This window comes from Myotis nattereri (genome assembly GCF_964212035.1).
Source record: "Myotis nattereri genome assembly, chromosome: 1".
In the NCBI taxonomy this organism is placed as follows: Eukaryota; Metazoa; Chordata; class Mammalia; order Chiroptera; family Vespertilionidae; genus Myotis; species Myotis nattereri.
This window is the reverse complement of record NC_138075.1, coordinates 89,717,371-89,731,702: the sequence shown is the minus strand read 5'-3', so window position 1 is coordinate 89,731,702 and position 14,332 is coordinate 89,717,371. Positions and strand designations below refer to the sequence as shown.

General features: G+C 42.2%; 1 pseudogene across 1 annotated transcript in view; it reads left to right on the top strand.

Moving 5' to 3' along the window:
• LOC308524097 (protein EURL homolog) overlaps nucleotides 1-13,670 on the top strand; it is a 30,717-nt pseudogene extending 17,047 nt beyond the window's left edge. Inside the window, exon 2 of the transcript in view lies at nucleotides 13,058-13,670. The product of the transcript in view is annotated as a protein EURL homolog (transcript). The remainder of the gene's footprint in view (nucleotides 1-13,057) is intronic.
• Nucleotides 13,671-14,332: the final 662 nt, after the last annotated feature.

The following is a 14,332-nucleotide window of genomic DNA, read 5'->3' as shown; positions in this document are numbered from 1 at the left end:
AGAGTATTATAAAAGCACATAAAAGGTGTACTGAAGCCCAAAGAAATAATCAGATAAGTATTTCCAAAGAAATGTAGACACAACACTCAACACTATACAGTAAGTTCCAAGAGGTTAAAAATTCCGACTATTCTTTCCCCAATATCTGGCACACAGTAGGTGCCCAATATTTGCTGAATTTTTTAAAACTTATGACTATCACTGTAAAAAAAATTTAATGTCTAAGAAAATATGGACTCAGATAAATCTGATACTCACTTTTTAAAAATTTCACAATAGCCCAAATGGCATGACTCAGTGATTGAGCGTTGACCTATGAACCTGGAGGTCACCGTTCAATTCCCAGTCAGTGCACATGCCAGGGTTGTGGGATAGATCCCCAGTAGGGGGCATGCAGGAGGCAACTGATTGATGATTCTCTCCTATCATTGATGTTTCTATCTCTTCTTCTCCCTTCCTCTCTAAAATCAAAAAACATATATTAAAATATTTTTACACTAGAATTCCTATATGAAACAAGCTATTTTGGTGAATTTAAGTTATGATATATTATATAAAAATATGGTTTACTTACAGTTTTGAATAATAAACCTACATCATAGAATAAAATATAAGATCATAGTTAAAGGCCTGAACTTTGGAGTCCCACAGGGATAACAGCACATACCTCATAAAGTTGTTATGAGGATTAAATGAGATAATATATATAAAGCTATCAGTCTTGCGCTCAGTAAGTGGTTTCTCTAAAAAGGTAAAAATAAATAAATATTACCAAAGGAATAATAAGTCTTACCATTCATTTTTCAACTCCTTCAAGTCTCCTTATGTGACATCACACTACCAAGAGAATACATTTAAGAAATAGCTGGCTGGGATTATTGTTGCAATCTATAATGGATAGGACAGTTAATTAACTCCACCTCTGGAAAGCCTTCCCTGACAATCCATTGGGCCTTTCTCCATATTTTGACTTGACCCTTAGTTCTGGCTTCATGAGTAAGATTGTTCAATGACTTTGAGAATCCATCAAGCTCTGCTCTCAAGTTTTTTAAGGTTAAAAGTAAGTAAGGGAGAAGCCAAGATGGCGGCATAGGTAAACACCGGAGTTTGCTGCCTCGAACAACCACTTCAAAAATACAACTAAAAGACAGAACGGACATCACCCAGAACCAAAGGAAGGCTGCTGAGGGGAAATTCTACAACTAGAAGGAAAGAGAAAAGCATACGGAGACACTCAGAGGAGGCGCGGTGCGGAAGTAAAATATAAAGGTGCGGAGGTGGGTGAGGAGCGGGCTGGCGGCTGAGGGCGGGGTTGTCGTTTTCAATAGGGAGGGAGTCTCAGGCTCTGAGCTTCAGTTCCAGGCGAGTCTCTGGGGACCCAGATACATATGGGAGAAGCGGGACTGTCTGGCATCGGTTGGAACTCGAGGGCAGCTTTCTCTCACAGGTGCTTGCAGCGATACCGGGACATTGAGAAGCGGAGCCTCTGAGGGCAGGACTGAGAGCAGCCATAACTGCTAGCCCTGCCCTGTTGATCCCATGGGACCTGCCCCGCCCAAGCCCTGCAGGGAGGCTTTTGCTGAATAGCCTAAGGCAGAGGCTAGATTAGCACCTCCCTAGAGATCCAGGAGCCAGGAAACCCAGAGGTCAGAGTGGGACCATCCAGTTTGCAGCTCCATGGAACCATTAAGGAAACACTCAGGGGGCAGACTCAGTGAGCACCAAAGCTCCATTGAAGCAAATCTTGCCCCAGAAGGGTGTCTCCAGCACAGAAGTTCTCCCACTGTAGACACAGCTGATTCTCACAGCCAATTGGCCTGGAGATCAATTCCTCCCAGTGATCCTACAACAACCAAGGCATAACTACAACAAGACTGTGCACACAGCCCACAAGGAGGTGCACCAAGAGTGTCCTCCTCAGGTAATTGGGGAGGCTGAGCCACCGGGCCCTATAGGACACTTAGCACAGAAAACCACTTTATCAACACAGGGAAGCATAAAAAATGCGGAGACAAAGAAAAAGGACACAAATGACAGAAATGGAGGAAAGCAAACGACTGGATATAGAGTTCAAAACCACAGTTATAAGGTTTTTCAAGAATTTTCTAGAAACTGCCGATAAACTTAATGAGACCTACAAGAAATCTAATGAGACCCTCGAGGTTGTGATAAAGGACCAACTAGAAATTAAGCATACACTGACTGAAATAAAGAATATTATACAGAATCCCAACAGCAGACTAGAGGATCACAAGAATTAAGTCAACGATTTGAAATACGAAGAAGCAAAAAACACGCAAACAGAAAAGCAAAATGAAAAAAGAATCCAAAAATACGAAGATAGTGTAAGGAGCCTCTGGGTCAGCTTCAAGCGTACCAACATCCGAATTATTGGGGTGCCTGAAGAAGAGAGAGAGCAAGATATTGAAAACCTATTTGAAGAAATAATGACAGAAAACTTCCCCTACCTGGTGAAAGAAATAGACTTACAAGTCCAGGAAGCACAGAGAACCCCAAACAAAAGGAATCCAAAGAGGACCACACCAAGGCACATCATAATTAAAATGCCAAGAGCAAAAGACAAAGAGAGAATCTTCAAAGCAGCAAGAGAAAGAAAGTCAGTTACCTACAAGGGAGTACCCATACGACTGTCAGCTCATTTCTCAACAGAAACTTTGCAGACCAGAAGATAGTGGCAAGAAATATTCAGGGGAGAACCAAGATGGCGGCATAGGTTAACGCCGGAGTTTGCTGCTTTGAACAACTACTTCAAAAGTGAAACTAAAAGACGGAACGGACATCACCCAAAACCACTGGAACGCTGGCTGAGTGGAAGTCCTACAACTAGGAGGAAAGAGAAACGCATACAGACACTCAGAGGAGGTGCAGTGCTGAAGTCAAATTCTGAGGTGCGGAGTGGGCGGAGCGGGCTGGCTGCGGAGGGCGCGGTTGGCGTTTTCAATCGGGAGAGAGTCACAGACTCTGAGCTCCAGATCCGGGCGAGTCTTTAGGGACCCAGACTCGAACGGGAGAAGCGGGACTGCCTAGCTTCGGTCAGAGCGAGTGCAGCTTTCTCTCTGAGCTTTGCAGCGGGTGCTGGGACTCAGAGAGGCAGAGCCCCTGGGGACAGGACTGAGAGCGGCCATAACTGCTCTCTCCGGCCCACCCTGTTGATCCTGTGCGACCCGCCCCGCCCAAGCCCTGCACACAGGCATTTGCCGGATAGCCTCAGGCAAAGGCTAGATTAGCACCTCCCTAGAGGACAGAAGTTCTCTCACTGCTGACACAGCTGATTCTCATAGCCACTTGGCCTGGAGGTCAAACCCTCCCTGGAATTAGCTACAACAATCAAGATTTAACTATAAGACCACGAACAAAGACCACTAGGGGGTGCACCAAGGAAGCATAACAAAATGCGGAGACAAAGAAACAGGACAAAATTGTCAATGGAAGATCTAGAGTTCAGAACCACACTTTTAAGGTCTCTCAAGAACTGTTTAGAAGCCGCCAATAAACTTAATGAGATCTACAAGAAAACTAATGAGACCCTCGATGTTATATTGGGGAACCAACTAGAAATTAAGCATACACTAACTGAAATAAAGAATATTATACAGACTCCCGACAGCAGACCAGAGGAGCGCAAGAATCAAGTCAACGATTTGAAATGCGAGGAAGCAAAAAACACCCAACCGGAAAAGCAAAATGAAAAAAGAATCCAAAAATGCGAGGATAGTGTAAGGAGCCTCTGGGACAGCTTCAGGCGTACCAACATCAGAATTATAGGGGTGCCAGAAGATGAGAGAGAGCAAGATATTGAAAACCTATTTGAAGAAATAATGACAGAAAACTTCCCTCACCTGGTGAAAGAAATGGACTTACAGGTCCAAGAAGCGCGGAGAACCCCAAACAAAAGGAATCCAAAGAGGACCACACCAAGACACATCATAATTAAAATGCCAAGAGCAAAAGATAAAGAGAGAATCTTAAAAACAGCAAGAGAAAGAAACTCAGTTACCTACAAGGGAATACCCATACGACTGTCAGCTGATTTCTCAACAGAAACTTTGCAGGCCAGAAGGGAGTGGCAAGAAATATTCAAAGTGATGAATACCAAGAACCTACAACCAAGATTACTTTATCCAGCAAAGCTATCATTCAGAATTGAAGGTCAGATAAAGAGCTTCACAGATAAGGAAAAGCTAAAGGAGTTCATCACCACCAAACCAGGATTATATGAAATGCTGAAAGGTATCCTTTAAGAAGAGGAAGAGGAAGAAAAAGGTAAAGATACAAATTATGAACAACAAATATGCATCTATCAACAAGTGAATCTAAGAATCAAGTGAATAAATAATCCGATGAACAGAAAAAAAAAAAAAAAAGAAAAAAGAAATATTCAAAGTGATGAATGCCAAGAACCTACAACCAAGATTACTTTACCCAGCAAAGCTATCATTCAGAATTGAAGGTCAGATAAAGAGCTTCACAGATAAGAAAAAGCTAAAGGGGTTCATCACCACAAACCAGTATTATATGAAATGCTGAAAGGTATCCTTTAAGAAGAGGAAGAAGAAGAAAAAGGTAAAGATACAAATTATGAACAACAAATACACATCTATCAACAAGTGAATTTAAAAATCAAGTGAATAAAGAATCTGATGAACAGAATGAACTGGTGATTATAATAGAATCAGGAGCATAGAAAGGGAGAGAACTGGCTATTCTTGAGGGGGAAAGGGTGAGGGTGATGAGGGAAGAGACTGGACAAAAATTGTGCACCTATGGATGAGGACAGTGTGTGGGGAGTGAGGGAGGAGGGTGGGGTGGGAACTGGGTGGAGGGGAGTTATAGGGGGAAAAAAGAGGAACTACTGTAATAATCTGAACAATAAAGATTTAATTAATCAAAAGAAAAAAAAGTAAGTAAGTTCCAAGTCCCAAACGTTGGACCAGAGAGTCCCTTATAAAAGTCCACAGTTGTCAATGCCCCCACTGCTTCCAAACAAACAGAGTTGTTGTTTTTTTAACCTCTGTGTTTTGGTTTTTGTTGTTGTTGTTGGTGGTGGTGGTGGTTTTTTTGTTTTGTTTTGTTAATCCTCCTTTCCTGAGGATATTTTTCCGTTGATTTTTTAGGGAGAGTGGGAGAGAGAGGGAAAGACAGAGAAACATCGATGTGAGAGAAACACAATGATTGTTTGCCTCCTGCACTAGCCCTTACCAGGGCCCGGGCCAGGGATGAGCCTGCAACTGAGAAACGTGCCTTTGATGGGAATCAAACCCGGGACCCTTAGGTCCACAGGCCGACGCTCTATCCACTGAGCCAAACTGGCTAGGGCCAAACAGAGTTTGAAAAAGAAAAAGAAAAAACAAAGAAAGAATTTTAACTGGCAAAAACCTGTTATTGGCACAGCAACGTAGCAAAACAACTCTGAGATATATTTCATTCAGCTTGTTTAAATCCATAAAACTAGCTTCTTTTATATAGAAAGAAAATTGCAATACTAAAAGAGGTCACTCGATGTGACATGCGTAAGTATGGGGCGAGGGGATCAAGTAATCAGATTTCTCACACCAAGGCTTCTGGTGCTTTCTAACTTGGCTGCTGAGAATTCCCTCAGTCTTTCCAACTAAATAAATGAGGGTCGTAATGCATCAGGATCATGAGAATAAGCAAAATGCTATACTTGATCATCTGACTCCTGAGAAGCAAAACAGGCTAGAAATATCATTAGTAAGATTGGGCTGAGAAAAGAGATAACAAACTACATAGTCCTAGTTAGAACATGGGAATGAGGTTTTGCCTCTTTTTCCCTGCTGTTTGGTGTCATATGACCATAAGAAGGCTAATTGTTCTAACAGTCGTTACAACCCCCAGGGAAAACAGAATTGCTCGGTGGGCGTTTTGATAACCTTTGTATGAGAGAAAGGGCTGCAGCCTCTTCTAAAGAAGTTGCCAGTCATTCTGAGAGTGAGGCAGCTGGATGCAACGGTCTTCTCTCTCTGGACACACCAGCTATCAGGATCATCTGAGAGTCGTTTATGTTTACAGCTGAGTGCTTGTGAAGTTGACAAATAGGCTGCGTGTGCACTGCTTGTGTGAATAAAGAGACAAGACAGTAAAGTCATAGGAGCAGACTGACCTCCCCGAAGGACCGATTAGGATGCAAGGCCATTCTGAGCCCAATGATTCCCACGCATACAATAAAACTCACTGCTTCATTAGCACACTGCAATTGTATTAAACCCTAACAGAGTAGTGAGGAATGTAGATTTCCTTTTGCTTTCCTCTCAGAACTGTCATCTTTGCAAAATACTTGTTTCTGCTGGTTGTGACAGTAGGACCAACAGAAAACCTTGCAAATACTCATCTTGCCCTTTTTGGAAATGGAAGCAGCTGCTATATGAATGCAAAATAGGTGGGTGCCCATCTAGAAAGAGCACTTGGAAAAGACAGATTTTTACTTTCCTGAGAACTAAAACAATTATAGTTTAAATCGGTATAGCATTTTACAATTGTCAAAGCATTTTCTTAAACATTATTTCATCTAGTCTTCAAAGTAGATCTCTTTTGTGCAACCTGTGCCAAGTTAACTTAACTCTCCCAAGTTTAATTCCCTCATCTGTGAAAAAGGGACAGTTCTGCCCGGCCAGCATGACTCAGCAGTTGAGCGTCGACCCAGGAACCAAAAGGTCGCCAGTTCCCGGGTCAGGGCACATGCCCAGGTTGTCAGCTCTATGCCCAGTGGCGGGCGTGCAGGAGGCAGTTGATCGATGATTCTCTCTCATCATTGATGTTTTTATCTCTTTCTCCCTCTCCCTCTCTGAAGTCAATAAAAACATATTAAAATAAAAATAAAAAATGTTTAAAAAGGGACAATACCATTTACTTTACAGAATAGTGAGGATAAAAAGCAAGTGGATAAAGTGCAGCCCTATGCCTGGCGTGAAGGATCAGTGGATGCTAGCTCTCAGCCCTCTGCCGCATGAGCCTTCACCATCAGGTCGCTCAGCTCCTAAGGACCAGAGCTGGGTCCAGAACCCAGGGCTCCTGACTGTCCCATTGCTCAAAGGACAGCAAGAGGGAAGGGAGAGTATTCTCATGCCTCATTGGGTTGAAGTAGGCAAGCAGTAATGAGCATTGACACAATTTAAAGGGGAAGAGACTCATTTCAGTTCATCTTTCTTATCCCAACATTCCCATAGCTTGTCTTTAAGATTCTTTTGTTCTGGTTTTGTGTCTGAAACATTATATAAGATGAAAAATAGTTCCACATTAAACCCTCTACTAGAGAGAGATTATCTTTAAAGCATTCACATAAAGAAAGGGCCTATGAAATAGCCAACTCCTTAATTGAAACTGGAACAAATCACAGTAAAACAAAAATTACTATTATTGACTGGATTTTATTCTTTTTTTTTTTTTTAAATATATTTTATTGATTTTTTACAGAGAGGAAGGGAGAGAGATAGAGAGTTAGAAACATCGATGAGAGAGAAACATCGACCAGCTGCCTCCTGCACATCTCCCACTGGGGATATGCCCGCAGCCCAGGTACATGCCCCCGACCGGAATCGAACCCGGGACCTTTCAGTCCGCAGGCCGACGCTCTATCCACTGAGCCAAACCGGTCTCGGCTGGATTTTATTCTTAATGCCAGCTAAATAACTCTGTGCAAATGCAAAACCTTCATTTTGGGTTATCTAACATTAAAATCAATAGAATTATCTATATCAAACAAGAGTAATTAGATGTCTGCCTGACCAGCGGGGAGAGAAAACTCTCATTTTGGATCAGTCTTTCTAGTGGCTTGGGTTACACTTTCCCTCACCTATCACCATGTAGCACTTGCTTCTGGGTTTTATTTGGTTCAAAGCATAAAAATATTATCCTGTCATTTTTAGTAGAAAGATGCCAGAGTTAAAGTTTGATTCTAATTCTAGAGTTAAGGCTTACCCTTCCCATTTCACTGGGAACTTTCTTCCAAAGTTCTCTGCTTGACATCGTTTTAAATGCGGTAATATCCATCCTCTCGGCTATGAAAGGCAGGTTTCCTTTCTTAATAAACATGAGTAAACACTTATACTTTAGAGTTTAGAAAATGTTTTCACATACATTAGGTAATTAGGTAACACATCAAATTAGATAATTTGATCCTTACAATTTTGTTTAAGTAAACAGTGCAGATATTATTTTTATAAAGGAGGAAGCTGAGATTCAGAAAGGCTAAGGAACTTGCCTAGATTTCCCAGCCAGATAGCTCTAGAACTGATGCTACTACGTCATAGCATGTCATTTCATAGTAATCAAACTCTTTGGCAGAGTACTTTGGGGCAAGACAGCCTGTGCTATCTGGTCATGAAATTTAGTAACACATGAAAAAGTGCTTGAGCGTGCACCAGAATGCTTATGTGTTCTGTCCAGGTAGCTCAGTTGGTTGGAGTATCATCCCATACACCAAGGGTGCAGGTTTGATCCCTAGTCAAGGCACATTCAATAACCAACCAATGAATGTATGAATAAGTGTAGCAACAAATTAATGTTTCTCCCTCTCCTCTCCTCTGCTCTTCTCCCTCTCTCTCTTTCCCTTCCTGAAATCATTTTTTTTTTTATTTTATTTTAATTTTTTTTATTTTGTTACTTAGGTGACGAAAAGATGGCATTGACTATTATGTTGCATATTCATTTATGCAATTTGTATATTAAGTAGTGTATGCTATGAACACTTTTGGGATTTTTCTTAAGTGATGGTTGCAATTACACTTTTAATGAAAATAGCTTTTACTGATTTTTAAAATGACACATGTTCTTTCCCCATTCTAAAAGTACAAAAAAATAACAAAGTATAATATATCTGAAGTCCCAGTTCCTAGAATAAACCTCTGTTTCTTTTAGAACCTTTCAAGCCCCCCCTCCCCCCCACACACACACCCCGTGGAGGGAGAGGTTGAGATGTATATAAGTCGCATTATTTAAGAAGCTACCTGGCAGTTTTTATTGACAACAGCTTAGTTTTCTATGTCAACACAAGAGAACTACTTAACCATTTTTAACTGTTGAGAGTACACAATGTGTAGATGTACCCTTTCCCCCCATCCATCCCTTTTCTGATAATACACCAACAAACACCAAGTGCCGGAAAGAATGGAGAAAAGAGAACACCAGTTTACTGCTGGTGGGAATGCAGACTGGTGCAGTCACTGCGGAAAACAGTATGGAGTTCCGTCAAAAAGTTAAAAATGTAACTGCCAGTTGACCCAGTGATCCCACTTTTGGGAATATATCCTAAAAAACCTGAAACACCAATCAGAAAGGATATATGCATCCCTATGTTCATAGCAGCACAATTTACAATAGCTAAGATCTGGAAACAGCCCAAATGCCCATCAGTAGATGAGTGGATAAAAAAGCTGCGGTATATTTACACAATGGAATACTATGCAGCTATAAAAAAGAAGGACCTCTTACCCTTTGAAACAGTATAGAGGGACCTGGAGACTATTATGCTAAGTGAAATAAGCCAGTCAGAGAAAGACAAGTATCATATGACCTCACTTATATGTGGAATTTAATGAACAAAATGAATTGACCAACAAAATAAGTCCCAACGCATGGAGACATTGAACAGAGTGACATAACTTGGGATGGGGAAGGGGGAATGCCAGAAGATATAAACCAAAGAACTTATATACTTACTAGAGGCCTAGTGCACAGATTCGTGCACCAGTGGGGTCCCTAGGCCTGGCCTGTGGGATCAGGCAGAAACAGGCTCTCTGACATTCCCCAAGGGGTCCCAGATTGTGAGAGGGTGAAGGCCAGACTGAGGGACCCCACCTGTGCATGATCAGGGCTGGGGAGGGTTACGGGAGGTTGGCCAGTTGGAGAGGGACCGCGGGAGGGCTCAGTCCTGATCAGCCAGACCCCAGCAGCAAGCTCACCTACTGGTTGGAGCATCTTCCCCCTGGTGGTCAGTGCACGTCATAGCAACTGGTCGACCAGTCGACTGTCTACCCCCTGGTGGTCAGTGCACATCATAGTGAGTGGTTGAGTGGCCTTAGCATATCATTAGCATATTACACTTTGATTGGTTGAATGGCTGACCGGCCAACCAGCATATTAGGCTTTTATTATATAAGATATGCATAGCCCATAGGACACAGACAATAGAGTGGTAAAGGCTGGGGGGGTGGAGAGGAGGGGTGTAGAGGCTGGGCAGAAGGAGAAGGGGGAATGATGGATATCTATAACACTATCAACAATAAAAAAACTTTTTTAAATGAGGAAATCTCCCATTTACAACAACATGTATATGAGGGCATAAGCTAAGTGAAATAAGTCAGAAAAAAGACAAATGCTGTGTGACCTCACTTATATGTGAAGAGAGCAACCAATGAACTTGTATGCATATATGCATAACCTGTGGACACAGACAATGGGGTGGTGAGGGTCTGGGGCGGGGGCGGGAGGATGGGAGCAGGCTGGAGGAGGTTAATGGGGGGGAATAGGAGGACCTATGTAATACTTTCAACAATAAAGATTTTTTTAAATAAAATAAAAAACTCATAAAAAGAGATCAAATTTGTGGTTATGAGAGGCAGAGGTGGGAGAGGGAGATTTGGAGGAAGGTAGTCAAAAGTTATAAATTTCCAGTTATAAGATAAATAAGTACGAGGAATATAATGTACAACATGCCAACTATAGTTAACACTTCTGCTTATGATATACTAGAGGCCCGGTGCACAAAATCCGTGTACTCGGAGGGGAGGTCCCTCATCCCAGCCTGCGCCTTCTTGCAGTCCGGGAGCCCCCGGGGAATATCTAACTGATGGCTTAGGCCTGCTCCCCACAAGGAGCAGGCCTAAGCTAGCAGTCAGAGATCCTTAGTGCTGCCACGGATGTGGGAGAGGCTCCCACCACTGTGGCTGTGCTCACCAGCCATGAGCTCCTGCATTGAGCGTCTGCCCCTGGTGGTCAGTGCATGTCATAGCGACCAGTCTTTCTGCCGTTTGGTCAATTTTCATATTAGCCTTTTATTATATAAAATGTAAAAGTTGTTAAAAGAGTTAATCCTAAGAGTTTTCATTATAAGGAAAATTTGTTTCTTTTCTTTTTATTGGAGATGATAGATGCTAACTAAATTTATTGCAGTAATTATTTTACAATACATACGTGTAAGTCAAACCATTATGCTATACACCTTAAACTTACACAGTGATGTGTGTCAATTATATCTCAATAAAATTGGGGGGGTGGGATTTATCTCTGTTAAATTTCTGGATTGTCCTCCTATCTGCCTTCAGCCCCAATCAAGACCTAAAGCTAAAAGAGCTGCAGGTATTTCCTATTTGCTGGGTATGGGTTTTCCAACCACTACTCCAAATCAAGTTAGCCTCTTGCTGCAGCAAAGCTACTGGCTTTCACAGCCAACACCGCTGTGGGTACCCTCTTCAGAGTACACCGGATGCTTAAGGCCACTCTGAGCGTGGGAATCTTACTCAGGGTGTCCAAGGACTTTACACAAGTGCAAGAGCAAGGCCACAGCAATCAGCTTATGTACACTGCACAAGCGTGCCCTTCTATATCCCAAAAGACTGAGGTCACTCTTTTGGAAAGAAGCCTCTCTTGTCTAAGTAGTGTAAAGTTGTTACTGACCCTCCGGCAGCTCAGGTGTGGCTGCTATGTAGAGCCTGAGGGCTGCTCCTATATCAGGCTAAACTGCTGTTATGTGAGGCTGCTGTAGGTACAGAGGCTGCTGCTGTTGTGTGAGAAAGATGTATTGTTACCTAGCCGGTGTGTGGCTACTGTAAGGGAAGAACTTTGAAGAACTGTTTTGTCTAATGGCCCCTTGTTAGCAATGGCTACATAGCCACTGGCTTCTACAATAAAGACTTTCTTATATACCCACAACTTCTCATGCCTTCTCTATCTTCTGATACCAGATATCCAAGGAGGTCCAGTCCCTGGCAAAGGGATAACTCAGACCCAACAATTGATGTAGTGGAGCAGGATAAAGGAACTGAGTTCCTAACAACCACCCTAATAGGACAACAGCTCCAACAAATTAGGATGTAGAAGGAGGAAGCCCTAGGCCAGAACACCCATTCTTCAATTGAAGACTTCCATTGTTCAGCGATCCTTAACAAATATACAGTTTTTAATTTGCTGTTTGCTAAGCCCTATAGATTCTCATTACCCTGAAATAAGTGATTTTGAAAACTTTGTTCAGTTTCATAGGTGTGTTTTTTAAAAAAATATATTTTATTGATTTTTTACAGAGAGGAAGGGAGAGGGATAGAGAGTTAGAAACATCAATGAGAGAGAAGCATCAATCAGCTGCCTCCTGCACACCTCCTACTGGAGATGTGCCCGCAACCCAAGGCACATGCCCTTGACCGAAATCGAACCTGGGACCTTTCAGTCTGCAGGCCGATGCTCTATCCACTGAGCCAAACCGGTCAGGGCTCATAGCTGTGTTTTGAGGAGAGGACTTGTTAACCGCTTCATTTCTTTATAGCTGAAGTCTATCTTAATATAATTTTATGTCTGAACTTAACATAATTTTAAAATATGTTCTTATTGACTTTAGAGAGAGAGGAAGCAAAAGGGAGAGAGAGATAAACATCAATGAGAGAGAAACATTGATCAGCTGCCTCCTGCATGCCCCCTACTGGGGATTGAGCCCACAACCCAGGCATGTGTCCTGATTGGGATTTGAACCAGTGAACTTTTGGTTCATGGGTCGACGCTCAACCTCTGAGCCAATTTCCTGGGCTAACATAATTTTATAACTGTCTGAACTTTTCTGCTTTTGTTAGGGATGCTTTAATGATGTTAATCCAATCCTATCTTCTTCCTTCGATTCATCCACTGTAGCTATAAACACAGACTCTATTCTACTCTGTCATTTTTCATAATAAGACTTCCCAACCACTCAGGGCTGTACAACAATGTCCAACTGCTATTTATTTAAAATAAAGACATACTGCAGGAGCCCAATGCACAGAAAGGCTGCAGTGGTGCGCTGAGCTGGACAGGCACTATGAATAAAGAGGAACAGTTTGTGATGACAACATTTGTAGTGTTTGTCAACTGGTAACAGGCGAAGAAACACTCTCCTTCTGCCACGTTTGTTTTGAGCTGAATATTGAGAGTACCAATCTAATCTCTTGCACACCGTATCAGTAAGGGGCCATAAAGACTGCTTTGAAAAATACCATTTGATTGCAAGCCAGAATTGCCCTTGATCTAAGCTTTCAAAAAGTACTTATTGTGAAGTTGTTAACACCATTTTGACTAAGAAGATAAACTGGATTGCATACTACACAGAAAAGAAGGATGTGGATTCAGATTCTAAATGTTCTAAAACGCCCAGCATCACCTGTTTCATTTCAGGCATAAGCCAGACAGAAAGTTACTCCCACAGCTTGATTCCCAAGTACCACAGTACTAAGCAAAGTGGATGGATGGGAAGTGCGGTGGCCTCTTGGGCTGCACACAAAGAATATCAGAGCAGAGAAGAATGAGGCTCTGGGCTTGCTAAGGTACAAGAGTCAGGTGCCAGTTCACGCCACGAAAGTGTATTGTTGCCTCATAGTCATGACCAGGCACAGAGAAAAGAAGAGATAATCCCTAACCCACAGGCCCAGCGTCCACATTACAGCAGAGAGTAAAGCAACTGACTGCGAAGTTCTGAGGGCAACAACAGTGAGCGCTTGAAGAATTAGTTAACACACCAAGTGCAGGAAAGAGATTCTTGCCCTAGCTTGTTTTGCTCAGTGGATAGAGTGTCAGCCTGTGGACTGAAGGATCCCGGGTTCGATTCCAGTCAAGGGCACATGCTCAGGTTATGGGATGAATTCCCAGTAGGGAGTATGCAAGAGGCAGTTGATTAATGATTCTCTCTCATCATTGATGTTTGTATCTTTCTCTCCCTTTCCCTTCCTCTCTGAAATCAATAAAAAAAAAGTTTCTTTAAAGAAAAAGGTTCTTTGGCCTCAGAGTTCCTTATCCACCCCACTGCCATCAAACAGCTTTGCAAGAACTATTCCAAGTTACCATGTCTGCCAAGTTACCTGGGTGAGCAAGAATGAAGTCATGCAACCCATAAACAACAGAACTAAACTTACACTTACTTCCTATGTCCTACCGTTCACTGGTCTGCCAAGCAAACAAACTTTGCACAAGTTGAAGAAAGTTAAGGTCCATTTTTTTATGGTCTTTAAATTTGCAAAGCTTCGAAGTAGTATTTAACATCTTTGTCAAATAAAACAGATCATTGCACTCTAGTCTTCTAGGATTAATCATTTGGGAAATCTTTTTTTTTCCTATAATT